This window comes from Eucyclogobius newberryi, unplaced genomic scaffold (assembly GCF_026437365.1).
Source record: "Eucyclogobius newberryi isolate DKJ021-1_F unplaced genomic scaffold, fEucNew1.0.hap1 SCAF_8, whole genome shotgun sequence".
NCBI classification, from domain to species: domain Eukaryota; kingdom Metazoa; phylum Chordata; class Actinopteri; order Gobiiformes; family Gobiidae; genus Eucyclogobius; species Eucyclogobius newberryi.
This window is the reverse complement of record NW_027316500.1, coordinates 21,168,741-21,181,839: the sequence shown is the minus strand read 5'-3', so window position 1 is coordinate 21,181,839 and position 13,099 is coordinate 21,168,741. Positions and strand designations below refer to the sequence as shown.

Below are 13,099 nucleotides of genomic sequence, written 5' to 3'. Positions count from 1 at the left end.
TGTTACTAACAAAAAATGAGACAATACCTTCTCAAAAAGAAAGAAAACTAGGCAGAATTGTTCAAAACATACAGTACGTGCATAAATACATAACTCTACTTGCACATCCGAGGCTGCGTTGCCAGAAGCACAAAGATCCTCTCCAGTGAAGTAGAGAGAAATGTTATAACGATAAAACCATTTCTTTGCAGTATATTTCATAATACCAGCATATAAATGTGTTTTATTCCGCCCTGTCCTACTGTGACGAAAATATAGTCTTACATTGCATTATACGCACAAGTTTTTAGCAATGTCCAAAATGTTGAAGCAAACAGCCCCCAGGTGAAATAAAGTGCATTGTGTTGATAAAGTGACCGGAGCAGGGCCTGGGGGAGCTCACACACATCCTCACCTCTGTGGTGGGTCTGTCTGACAGGCGCAGTAACAAGCTGCTGCTGGGACTCTTTAGATATGGCACTCTCCCTCACTTAGACAAGTCTGTGTAGGATATGTCTGCGTGAAGAGGCCAGACAGGTGGAGGAACATAGAGGCAAAATAGAGACAGGCCTAGGAATATGTCAAGAGTTGAACTGAGGCTTCTGTCTTTCTCTCAGGAAATGTAAACCTTAGATGTGGTAAAAGTACTTCAATTGTGTAGCAAAAGTACTGTACAGAAATACGATGGAATAGGATAGAAATAGCACAATAAGTGAGAAAAGGTGTAATACATGTTGTGTGTACGTGCTTCTTAATCAGTTGCAGTCTTACATTCCCAACTCAAGTATAACGACTGATGTTCTGTTTTCATGAGTAATGAGCAGCTAATTATTATCGTATTACATTTCAAGATCAATTCTATTAAAGCACAGAGTGTATATATCAGTGGACTGAGCTAAAAGTTAGCTGCTGCGTTCCAAATAGGAAGTGAGCCTGGGCTTGAATTGGTTCCATCCGAGTCTGGTTCCCATTTATTTCAATTTAAACACATGCGCCTATTTCTCTGTAACTGCTCCTCTGAGGCTTGTCATTCTGGACTGAAAACACTTATTTCATATGTATTTAACAGCTTTACATCACCCTGGTGTTGTCTTTATTTCACCAGTGCCTTTGTAAATCAATATATGAACAATAAATGTTTCTTATTAAATGTTTCTCTGATTTGTGTGGTGTCTTTTACAGGTCACCCTTGTAAAAGAGGTCTCGAGCTCAATGGCCGTCTTAACTAATTAAATAAAGGTTAATAAACGAATAAATAAATATATGAACGAGAACAACTGACCAGTCAGGCTCCTTCTTCCCCAGAGGTCAGCTCGCGTTAGCAACGGGCCGGACTGACAGCAAACACGGTTCGTTGCTAGGCGCCCGCCCCGTGGAAACCAGCGCGGCGGCAGGAAGGGACTCGGTAGCCGCTATAACTGCTAGCTGCAATTGTTAAGGCTTATAATATTTCATACAGATGAGGGGCAACTGAAAAGCAGTTTGTTTTTGCTGTAATAAAGTAGTTAATATGTCTAGTCACTCTTTGAAATTATCAAACGGTCCAAATCAGTATTCGTGAATTTACCATTTTGATATTTTATGGCAAAGAAGTCTTGTATATTACAACAACATCCTTTTAACAGTATTTATTTGAGTTGTCCCTGTCTGTATTGAATATGATTGACCAGTGGAATGTTGTGATGTCATCTGAAACGCAGTCATTGGTTCCAGCCGTACAGTATGTCCCTTTGTCCACTGATATATACATATACTGCAAAGTAAGTGCACTTCAGTATTTGAGACAATGTAAACATGTGTATTATGTAAAAGCTTATGCTGATTATGCACCATTACTACCAGGTCCATTGCTTTTACTCATTCAATTTGAGCTGTAGATATATTCTGCCACAACTAAAGATACATCTACTAGTATTACAAAAATGTCTTGGAATAGAATGAACTAAAAGAACACACTGACATAATAGATTCTAAAAATTGAACGCATCTCAAAATGTTATGAAGTACAATTACGTCACTTCTGGATGGTTCCTAGCAGTAAACGTTATCCACCCTTTAGAACAAAACAAAATTCCAGTCTTTCAATTTGGATGTCGCTGGGAACAGATGGCTCGTAAGCATTAAGTTCAGCCCGGTGACAGCTCATTCCTAACAATCCCCACTAACCAAACGTTGAAATTCCACGCTCTTGGGAACAAAGCCATTCCGTGCGAGTCCAATTCCAGGTCCGGCCCTCCGATACTACTCCACACACATATAAGTGATAGTCCATCGCAATCAATCCTTAAATGGACATGCGAGCATCTGCCTATTGGAGGAGAGTCTATGTAAACATGCCAGAGCAGGAAGAAGGAGAGGGGTCTTTGAAGGGCGCAGGGTGTAAGGAGGATGTTGAAGGGTGCTTGGAACGCAGAAGGAGATGGAAGCACTCACACTTGCCCCGCGTCTTCTCAGCAGTGGTGTAGTGCCAGTGTTTACGAGAAAAAGGAGGCGCGGAATGGAGCTCCGCTGTCAACCGGGAGTCCTGCTGTGTCGCATGAGAAAGAGCATGTCCGATAGAAGGCTGTGGGTTCTGTCACTGGCAGAGAATACAGAAGGTTCTCACTGTAAAGGCTCGTAACTCACTGAAAGGGGCGTTTGGGAATTGAGTTCACTAAAAAGCCCTGCTGTTTACTCAAACGCAAAGATATAAGAGATCATTTAAAGGCACAGTATGTGGCTTTCTGGAGGTAGAAATTCACCTGCATAATTCTGTGGGAATAAAAAGTTAAAACCTTGCTTTGGAACATTCTTCATGGTCAGTAAAAGCAGTAAAAGTCACATTTTTGAAGACACAAGCCCACACCTCACAGTAAGGACACTTTTCTCTTTTGATATATCATATTTTTAGGGCAGCAAAACCATCCAAAATGTTGTCTATTTTATTTCATTTTTTAAAATAAAAGGTTATGTACTGTGCCTTCACATAATAATATGTTTAATAAGATTTGGTGGGTGTGAGTTAGTGGTTATTATTGTCTGTTGCATATTAAAACCCCAAGAGTTAAACGTGTGTTGTGTAACTTTTCTGATTGCGAGTCAGTTTGTCCCCATGTCTTTACCTGGAATGTTCCACTGTGGCATTAAACATATCTATCCCCAAGACAAGCAGGTGATGTCACCAGGGCAATTTACAGGTCAGCTCTGTGGAGAGGAGAGTCGCTCACAGAAATAATGTTTTTTTTAGCAATAGTAAAGCAAAAGTAAACGGGTGGCAGATCCTCCAACAGCAAAGTTACAAACCTCTTTAAGTCAGCCAGAAAATACAGAAATCCTTCGTAAAATGTTTATCTCTAGTGTTATATTTGCCAGATAATATGCCACATGGACAAAATGTGTCAAATTTCACCTTGCCTGGCCGTCCTGTTTATTTTGACTTAATAAGTAACTGGCAGTGGACACAGTGTCTGTCCTTGACTTACTGAGTCAATGTACTTTGTGCAAGGGTGTTTTTATCAGTAGTGAGTGACCTACTGGCCTTTTTCAATAGTAATAAAAGTGCATTTCCTACAATGTATTTACTCAATGCACACTTTTACAACACATAATATATGATTCCGATTCTAACATAGTTCTTATTATTAATAAGTTTGACCTTCTTCAACTCAGGGGACAAGTGTGATTGGAGCTTTTCCCAATAACTTTCAAAAACCTTGGATAGGTGCAGCCTGGATACTGGCCAGAATCCCTCACACAGAGAGGTACACATGTCATTCTTTTTCTACAGCAGCAGATTTAGAATAACCATAACCTAAGCATGGAGCAATAAAGTGCTGAAGTGATGTCTTATCGCGTGGTTCAACATATATTTAAATGCAGCGCTTCAGTGTAGCACTCTTACACGCACACTTACACAAGCCAGGCGCACATGGACATTTATACAAACAGCCGGACAAACTTGCCAGGGCTAACTCCCCTCGCACGCCGTCCATGTCTCTTTTCCGCAAACAACTTGCCTTTGCCAGAACTTCAACATTTTCAGAACGCACTCCGAGCTTCATAATACAGATCCTACTATGACAGTCCAAACACTTCTGCTGGCGGATGTACACGGCTTTATTCAGTGAACAAATACCACACACAAAAAGACAATCTCTCAGCTGCTGCTCGGTTTCATTCACTCCAACAGCCCCCCACTCGGCCCCGCCCCTTCCTGTCTGACCGTCTGCCGCAAACGCATTAACCGCGGTCGTCAGGGGGTGTATCCGATTCCGTCCAATCAAATCAAGCCGGGTGACGTGACAGTACCTGGCACGCCGTTCTTGGAATAGGTTTTTCAAATTTGATTCTGTAAATTCGCAAGGGAAACACTGGGGGTCTCATCTGTCTTTCTCGATATCAAAAGCCTATTTTGTGATTACGACTGCACATAAGGCTGACCTCGATGTGTAGATGGGCGCGGGCGTATCAGGCGGGAGTAGAAAGGATACACTGTGCTCTCACAATCACAGGTCTTGTACTTGGGAGGCGCGAGAGGCAGTGTAGCTCTGTCTGATTCTCATGAAACTATTATATTCACCACAGATTTCAGAATTCCATTTTATTTATCTTAATAGTATTGACCAGGGCTGCACAATATCTCAGAAGTGAATTGAAATCGCAATTTAAGTTGACGCCATTGTCAAATAGCAAACATTCTGCAATAATTGATGGTAGAATGAAAATTTAAAAAAAATATATAGGGAAAAAATTATTGTACGTGTAGTTTAGATTTTTATTTTTATTAGTTTATCAGTTCAATCTTTTTTCAAATTTTAATGAAAATAAAAAGTGGTTTAAAAGTGGCGGTACAAAATCCTACTTTTTAAATATATATTGTAAAGCTAGTTGCATTTATTTTTTTTAATTCAAGTCAAATTCCTTCAAAGCTGTGTGTCTCGATTCATACAACATTAACAAAATATTTTGGTAAAGTAATATCAATACCAAACTTTTCTATTTACAACTAATCAATGCCTGAATACTTCTGTTCTACCTGTAATACATATTTTACTTGATGCATTCACGACGCAAACAAAAACTCTGCAGAGACATTGAAACAACGTCTTGTCCTTGGACTATAGGAGAGAGCCTAGAGCATACGAGTGTGAGCAAAAGGTCAGTGTTTTTCTGCTAAACAACTCTACAAGAGCTTCAGGAGTAAGCCTGTGATTAATATTTAATGTCATTGGCTGAATCTGATATGAGCTATTCAGGGCAGTGGGTTTGTCGTAGTTCGCTTCAGGAATTCAATCTGGGCTCTTCTGTTTGCCATATTTAAGAATTTAGAGGACTGGGTATTGGCAGATGCTTCATAATAAAACTCAATGTAACATAACCAAATACTGCTTTTCAAAACAAAATCATCAATATTTATGATATCAAAATAAAATCAATATTTAACAAGAAAGTTTGCGTTCACAGTGCATTTTTACATGATCAGCGAGTGGCATTAGATCACTTTTGTAGTGCAATTTAAAGTGCGTGTGACAGGTTTTTATGATTTTTTTTCATGGAACAATACTGGTAGATCAATTATAGTTTTACAGCAATATAGTTGAAATAAATATGTAAAAATATGCTGAAAAAGACAGGAAGTAGAGCAGTGAAAAACATATTGATGACATCACAATGAGCAAAATAAAGGTGTTCTCATACATTTTTCTGAACATTAGCACAAGTTTGGCCTAGTGTACACCATGGTTGCTAGATAACAGTTATGTAAGTTTCTATTGTCATGCCATGATTTACAACCAGGAAGTAAAACAATGAAAAAAGAAAAATGCCAAATTTGAACTGAAATGGGTTTTGATCAAATGAGTAGTCCAGCACTTGTATCTACTATTAATCTTGCATTTTATTTATTTTTGCCACATGTAGCTTAGGTGTAGCATTCCTTTGCAGTAACAACATTTGAAGCTCTCTTCTTTTGTCATTGTCAGTTCCCATTACTGTCCAGTTTCCCTGTTTACAGATCAGTAGTTGACTCTTCCACCCCCAAACGGCCACAGAGACGTCACCGCGCTCCCAACACCCGGCGAGAGAAAGCAACAAGCTGTCAAATCCTATCTCCAGTTGTGAAACGACAACGAAGGATAAATACAGTCTACAGTGTTGTCTCCCAGATGTGCTAAGCTCCTGTTGGCAAAAGAAAAACAGGCCCAAGAACAGATGGGCTCTACTCCAAGACAAGCCAGGGCAGAATTTATCGTCTTCAATTATGCTTTTAGTGGGTGTTTGCCAGCTAATGAACCCTGAATGCTAATGGTCGCAGGCGGGTGATGGATTGGCCGCGCTGACAATTGGCCCGGGTGCTGGAGTTGTTGTTGTTATTAAGTGTATCGGTAAATACCAAGAGGGAGGAAGAGATGAGAGAGAGGGTCTTTTCACAGCCGCCAGATTTACAAGGCACGGATCACAATGAGGGGAGGACACGATCTGGGATGAAGGAAAATACGCTGGTGAAAGTGTGAGGAGCTCTGTGTGGTAATCTGTGTGGTGAGAGGATTTCGTGTCTCGTGGTGATGACAACGAGGGGCATGTTGGGGAGTATTCATGATATTGGTTGTAGTTGGCAGTGGTTAAAGTGCAGTAGTCGTGGTAGAGTAGAGTAAATGTAGTTTTGGCAGTGATAGTGGTGGTGGATCTGAATTGATTTGACTTAAAGCGAAGTGGGTGTAGTGTCTTGCCTGAAGATATAACAGAAGTTTGCACCGATCCGAGCGACCTTCGGGTTGGTGGAAGAACTCGTTTTAGTTGTAGTAGTTGTTGCATTAGTGGTAAAAAGACGTGTGAGGGCGTGTGAACGCTCAAGACACAAGGCCAAACGCTCAAAATTTGCCGCAAACGCTCAAAATTTGCATGTAAACTCGATGTCTAAACACAACGTAGGTCTAGTCAATATTAAGGAATAGGCTTAGTTAGGGCTGGGCAATATGGTGATACAAAATATAACCGTGATGTCATTCCTGGGACTATTTGGTGAGTGAGTGACGGGTGGATTTAACCAATTTAAAAAAAACTTTTTTGAAGACGCAGATATCTTTTGTCCTCTTCAAAGCTCAAGATCGTTGTAAAACTGTTTAGGAAAGGTTTTGTCCTGTTAACGTGATTTATTGCATATTGATACTTTCTGAAGTTTGTGTCGCTCTGATTTTTTGATATTTTGACAACCTTAGAGCAATATAAGTGCAGCAATGCTGTAGTGGGTGGTAGTAGTAGTAGTACTAGTAGTAATAAGTGTAGTTGTTTAAGCAGTGCTAACAGGTTGTAGTTGCAGTAACATGATTAGACCAAGAAACAGTCGCTCTGAGGTATAAGTAGAACGAGTACCACGAGCAGTCTTGACAGCAGTAACAGTAAACGACTTGCATAATACATTTGACTCCTGCGCATGAGACATACAGTGGAATTAGCATCGCAGTGTGAGGCTGACACACAAATGGACCACTGTCGTGCAGAAAGAACGCGCTAGCATCTGCTGAAGGATGAGCTGTGGCGGCTAATCGTCCCCATCCGCCACACTGACACGCACATTATGAGGATGGAGAGTGATGAGCTCCCAGCCAGGATGCACTACTACAGCTACTACTACACACGACTACTGCACACCGCTACTACTACACACTGTTACTGCGACTCACTGTGAACCAGGCAGGTGTATAAGGAGACACACACTTAAATAATGTGAGTTGTTCAACCATAAAAATCAATATGAGACTTTCAAGATATCATATTGTACAAATAGATTTTGCTAGTAATATTGACTTTCTAATATCCAACTGCTATTGAGTTTCAAGTTTCACGGCAGTAAAAAAAAAACTAATTTGGTTTTAAAAGTTTTAGAAGTAGCATTTCAGTAAAATAATTGTTTGGCTTTCCTTCCTTAATACCTGTTGTGCTTTTGTCTGCTATTTATTTAGAATCTATGACACCCGTGGCTCATAATGTTACGTTTTGGACATCCTTAATTACAATTTTGATATAAAACGAGCCCGCTTACTCCCGGGGTGAACACTGTGGCTCTGTTTTCCGTCAATTAACGGTACGTCATTAGCCACGATAATAAGACGATAAAACATGCATAAATCACTCTAAATACAACTTCATATGGCTGAATGAGAAGGGAATACAATCATAATACTGTTTAATAATACATGATGTTAATATTTGCTTTCACTTTGAGTTATGTCAACGAGTGATCAGTTTTTTAGTGTTGAAAATGTCACTTTTACTTTCAGTACTTTGGTCATTTTATCTACATAGTATAATTGTATATCACTCAACAGGTGAACAATTAAAAAGAAATTCACCTCCAGGTTTGAATTTCAATAGTAGTAGAAGTAACATAAAGCTGCTTCATCACAGAAAATTATTGAGACAGAGAGAGGTACAGTTTGTTACTACAATTATACCCTAACAGATGACAGAAAAGTAGGAATATGTTGTTAATAATTCCTATGAAATGACCCCAATAAACAACATGATCAGCAGAAATGAAGCCTGCGCAAATTCAGCCTGGAAGACCTAACTCCACCCATCTACGTCAAGGCCTCCATGGAAGGACCCCTCTCCCCAGCGCCATCATCGCACTCAAGCGGGCGCCCGCCTGTCCGTCTGTGAGAGTCAGATCCCTCACTTCACCATGGACTCTTCCAGGTTTCTGCGCTTATCCCAAAGAGGTTATGCAGTTTTTCCCGGCCAAGAAGGAGGGTTAAAGGTCAGGGGGCGTCTGCATCATGGCCCCGCACCTGCTCCTCATCCCCAATCAACGCTCCCAAGTGACTCCTCCCCGCTCCCAATCAGCACCAGGCGGTCACATTTAAGCCCTCAGGCAGATGGCTCGACCGCTCAAACCGTACTGCGACCCACCACCTCCCCAGCTCCTCCTCTACATTCCCCTCATCCTCTACCTTCTCTTAACATCTACCACCACCAGTCTCCAGGCTCCGGGGGACACATCTAATACAAATAGATCATGGAGTGTCCATGATCACAACGTCTTTCGCCGGGGTCTGAGCGCCAAATAACACACGTAATAAAGCTTGCTAAACAGTCCATTCTCGTGGTCTCTTTGTCTCTCCAGGGTGAAATATAGTTATAGTAGTCATCGTAGCCAAAGCAGTAAAAGACAAATATGTTTTTTTTTGCTCATATCTAATCACGTTAAAGGACTTTTAAAAGTACATTATCATTATCAGCAGAGTACACCGATCACCCACATGCACTTTCAAGTACTACATCAACAACCTCCACGCTTACGTCAAAAACTCTTGGACTCCAATTTGTCCTAATCATTTCCCCCACAGAGTGAAGCTTGAGCAGGCGCTGGTGCAAAGCGCTGTTGTTGACACTTGTCATTATGTGCACTCGGCCAATCACGGGCCTATTGTGCGTTAATAACCCTTGTAACCTGCTGAATGAGTTCAAACACTCGCTGGCTGGTGTCTGTTTGAAATGCCGCTCCTTTAATCAGCCACACCATGTTTCACTCTGAGCTGCTTATTTCAGATCTCAACACTAAACGTGAGGTCTGGGTCTGAGCACACGCACATACACACTAGAGGTGGTGGTTCATTTGTCTACAAGGCCAGAAAATCAAGTAAACTGGCTATAAGAAAATTATATTAATATTTGAATTATTAGTGAACTGTAAAAAAACACACTGATCATTGTAATCGTTGCTATACAGACTCTAAAGTTCCTACAGTGTTGGACCCGTCTGATAATCAAGGACTGGACAATTGTATTGGACGTTCATGAAATTGACTTGGATCACACGGAGGGGACTTGGATCACATGGAGGGGATTTGGCTCACACGGAGGGGACTTGGATCACACGGAGGGGACTTGGCTCACACGGAGGGGACTTGGATCACATGGAGGGGATTTGGCTCACACGGAGGGGACTTGGATCACACGGAGGGGACTTGGCTCACACGGAGGGGACTTGGATCACACGGAGGGGACTTGGAACACATGGAGGGGACTTGGATCACACGGAGGGGACTTGGCAACACGCGGAGGGGACTTGGCTCACACAGAGGGGACTTGGCTCACACAGAGGGGACTTGGATCACACAGAGGGGACTTGGATCACACGGAGGGGACTTGGCTCACACGGAGGGGAATTGGATCTCATCTTTGCTCTGGACCTAAAAACACCTCTGGACACTGGACTGGACTCACGCAGTAACGACCTGCACTTAAACACAAGCTGAGCTCAGAGCGGCTTCACTTTTAGTTTATTTTCTGTACAAACTCTAGTGTGTGATCCTCATTTGTTTCTTAAGTCTGATCATGTGTTTATTGATTTGGACAACAGTATTTCTAGTCTAACTGTTGTAACATTGTTTTTTTGTTTTGTTTTTAATCATTTTACAGTAAGGATAAGTTAAGATGAAATAAATAAGAGCAGTGATGACATGTAACTTACTTGGAAATAAAAAGTACAGGAGTGTGGTAAAGTATACATAACCAATACACAACTTTATCAAATGTAAGAGTACTGGTAAATGTTACTCTAAAACCATTCTTTGATTTAGTTACGGGAATACGTTTGCAATTTTAAAAATAAATAACTTTTACATGTCAAATCTTAGAGCGTGAACAATGTGAACATCCGAACTCTTTTGTCCATAAATGTACTCCACCGAGATCCTCAAACTTCATTTCAGCTTCATCTGGGTCAAATGTAATAAACATCTTTTCATCTGTGGCTGTTGCGTTCTAAACAACTAATAGAAAGTATAATCACTAAATAGTTGTTAGTTACAGCCGTACATGATGAAACTATGATTGAACTCAGTACAGACAGACTACTGGAAGCTTTAACGTATAATATTACACGCGCAGACTCTGATCTACACACTGCTGTCATGTGTAGGGTTAATAATAGCCCCCATCCCATATAATCATATCACTTGCGTTTCCGGGACACATCTCCTCTCTCCTGTGTCCGTCCCGTGCGACAGTTTCCTCATGTGGCCTAATAGTTTTATCTGCTGCATTATAATGGACCAAAGATAAGCATTAGAAGAGACGAAGAAAAAAACACGGCGACGTTGAGAGACGGCGGCTCGAAGTAGATATAGAAGAAATTCCCAGTGGCGTAGATACAACTGATATTACACTCCCCCCACTCTCTCCCAGGGTGACCTTATGTGGGAATTAAACTTTCACAGGGTTGTCACTCACGGCGAACTGGCCTGCTGCACTGCTGTGTTCACGTTACAACCTGCCAAGAGCTATTTGAGCTCCAAATAAAGCAAAAGCCCAACGTGATTTCAGTTACACCTTTCCAAAGTATATGAAGAGATATGAAGAGGGAAATGCATTGGGATGGAAAAAAAAACAGGTTCTCATGTTTTTCCAATTATTATGTTGTTTGATGGGATTTTAGTCAACTCAGTCAATTTACGTTTAAAAAAAAAAAAGTAAGGAAAAATAAAGGAAGTAAAGCTGAGTTCTGAAATAAGTGCAGGGGACAATTTACACACTTTTCTGACAGTTTAAACATCAATTCAACAAAATAAAGTTGTTATCAGCCATTGTTATTTGTCAAATCATCGCTATTGTGTAAATGATATGAGTTTTGGCCCTTGTTTACAACATGGTTGCTAGGTAACAGTTGTGGAATTATGCTGTGTTCCATTTGTCTTCAGAGATCGCAACAGGAGTTTCTCTGTTCCCGTTGTCAAGTTGTAAAAACTATGAGCAATAAATGACAGTTTATGTGAAGAGACATCAATCAAAAGCTCAAATCAGACAAAATGTGGATCAAATTTAGTGTATTTATCAACCCGGACAATGTTATAACATGTGTAAGTTATAAATCTCAGTTTGAAAGTGAATGTCAGTAGCTCTGTTTAGACGTAATAACTTCAAGCAAAACAGAGTAATTAGTTCTGAAATGTTGCCCAAGTCGGAGTCAAGATTTGAATTCATACGTCGGAACTCAGACAATCCGACTTCAGAGGACAAATGGAACTCATCATGACCTCTGTCACTTCAGCTGCTCATGTCCAACCAGAAAGTAACATTAAGAACCTCACCAAAATGGTAGAACTGGGGAAAAGAAGGCTGTTTTTAATTGAGTAAAATCTTAAATATAATCATGTGAAATCTGTAGTGTAAAAACAAAACCGTTTTACCTAGTCAATTGTAGACGATTGCAATATCCAGCCACAAGGGATCACAGGCCACTGCCAGGGTGCTGTTTGTTCCAGTCCCCAGCCCGCAGAAATGAGGAGGGTGTCATCTGGGAGGGCATCTGATGCAAACAAAATACGCCGATTCGAATTACTGCAAAATAAGGGGCGGACGGTTTGCTGTGAGGACCTCTCCAGTGAAAAGCTGAAAGAAAAGCAGGAATAACATAAGATAAGATAAGATATTCCTTTATTGTCCCACATGGGGAAATTTCATTGGTGCAACGCAGGTAGATACAGAGGTAGATACAGAAGAACAGAACAGATCACTTATAGGAAGTCTGAAAAACACTTTCAGTAGAAGATCTCCTATAAATAAATAAAAACTCCCATAGACAAATGAATAAATAAATACATAAATACCATTGCATGTGATCACGACAGTAATTGCACATGAATATGTGTCACGACAGCACATAGATTGCACATGAATTTCATAGTAATTGCACATGAATTCCAACAGCAATTGCACATATGACAGAATTGCACATGGTTAGGTCAGTATTGCGAGTGTTCAGTACTAACAGTTTTTGTTATAAAGTCTGACAGCAGCAGGAAGGAAAGACCTACGGAACCTTTCCTTCACACAGCGAGGGTGGATCAGTCTCTCACTGAAGCTGCTCTCCAGAGCGGAGAGAGTGTCCTGCAGGGGGTGACACTCAGGGTCCAGCATATATGTGAATCTAGCCAGGACCCTCCTGTCCCCCACCTCCTGCACCGAGTCCAGAGCACAGCCCAGGACGGAGCTGGACTTCTTGATGACTCTGTCCAGCTTCCTCCTCTCCCTCTCTGTGATGCTGCTGCTCCAGCAGGCCACACCGTACAGGAGGGCTGATGCCACCACAGAGTCGTAGAAGGTCTTCAGGAGTGGCCCTGTCACTCCGAAAGACCTG

At 41.1% G+C, this 13,099-nt stretch overlaps 1 protein-coding gene across 3 annotated transcripts in view; it reads right to left on the bottom strand.

The window, feature by feature from the left end:
• The window catches only part of chrm3a (cholinergic receptor, muscarinic 3a), a 120,188-nt gene that overhangs the window by 15,280 nt on the left and 91,809 nt on the right, over positions 1 to 13,099 (bottom strand). The window contains exon 3 of one of the 3 annotated variants that reach the window (XM_072436700.1): positions 12,150 to 12,351. The exons of 1 other annotated variant lie outside the window; for it this stretch is intronic. The gene's annotated coding sequence lies outside the window, so the exon portion shown is untranslated. The remainder of the gene's footprint in view (positions 1 to 12,149; positions 12,352 to 13,099) is intronic. One more of the 3 variants, XM_072436701.1, reaches the window with a different exon arrangement.